Consider the following 1,408-nt stretch of genomic DNA (forward strand, 5'->3'; position numbering starts at 1 on the left):
CACCCCCCCACCACCATCATCACCACCATCACCACTGCCACCATCACCACCACCACCACCACCATCACCCCCATTACCACTGCCACCATCACCACCACCACCACTACCAATACCCCCACCACCATCGTCGCCACCACCATTACCACTACCACCATCACCATCACTACCACCATCTCCACCACCACCATCACCATCCCCACCACCACTACCATCATCATCACCACTACCACTGCCACCATCATCACCACCACCACTACCAATACCCCCACAACCATCATCACCACCACCGTTACCACTACCACCATCACCACCACCACCCCCACCAACCCCACCACCACTGCTACCACCACCACTACCACTGCCATCACCACTATAATCATTGCCATCATTACCACCATCACCACCACCATTATCACTACCACCATCCCTACCATCACCACCACAATCACCACCATCATTACCATCACCACCTCCATTACCACCATCATCACCATCAGCACCATCACTACCACCACTGCCACCACGGCTACCTCCAGCACCTCCAACATGCCCAGAACCAACACTTCCTTTCCCACAATCACTCCTCTAGTTCTTTGAAAGGGCTGTTTTCTGTATGGGTTAAGTTAGATGGGGAGTAAGCAAAGTCTTGGGACACACAGATATCGCTCAAGCTGGGACATTCAAAGGACAGATGCATGCCTAGTGCTGCAGTACAAGAGTCTTCACTAGATGCTGTCAGAACAACCAACAGAACACTGATGTCAGGGTCCCTTGAGATAATGAGGTAGCACAGACTTGGACTCCCCCATGGGACTCCCATGGGGCTCCCTGGGCCCTGGGAGGCAGACAGTGCCTGGTCTGCCTTGTGAAGGCTGGGCAGCCTCTGGATGCTGCCTCTGCCCCTGTCCACCTAGGCTGTCTCCTGACCACGGGGGACCACCAATCTTCTTCCCATTCCTTCACCAAGATTCTCCCCCAATCTGGTTTTCCTTCTTTCACTTAGTTTTACCCAGAATCATGGTAGCTTTGCTCCCCCTTCGACCCTCCTAGTCTCTTGCTTGTGGCTTAAACCTCGAGGCTCATTGGCACCCTGGAGCTGGCTCATGCTGGCTCTTGACAGCCAGATATTAAAATTTCAGGAATTTTGCATGGTGATGGTTAAATACGGCCCTCATCAACAATTACATTATATGGACTTAAAATTAAGTGAATTATATTGAGAACAAAGGTAATGCATACTGAAAACTCATTCCTTCCAAATTATTTTACTACACTGTGCTAATACCTGTGCTCTTGAGGTTGCTTATGGCCATTTTATCTACATGGTGGACATGCTGTAAGGCAGTGAGCTACTGACGTCTCTTCCCAACCCTGTGTTAAGTGACTCCCTGTTGGTTGCTTGAAATTG

The sequence above is a fragment of the Sapajus apella genome, unplaced genomic scaffold (genome assembly GCF_009761245.1).
Source record: "Sapajus apella isolate SASKATOON/1434 unplaced genomic scaffold, GSC_monkey_1.0 scaffold12, whole genome shotgun sequence".
NCBI classification, from domain to species: Eukaryota; Metazoa; Chordata; class Mammalia; order Primates; family Cebidae; genus Sapajus; species Sapajus apella.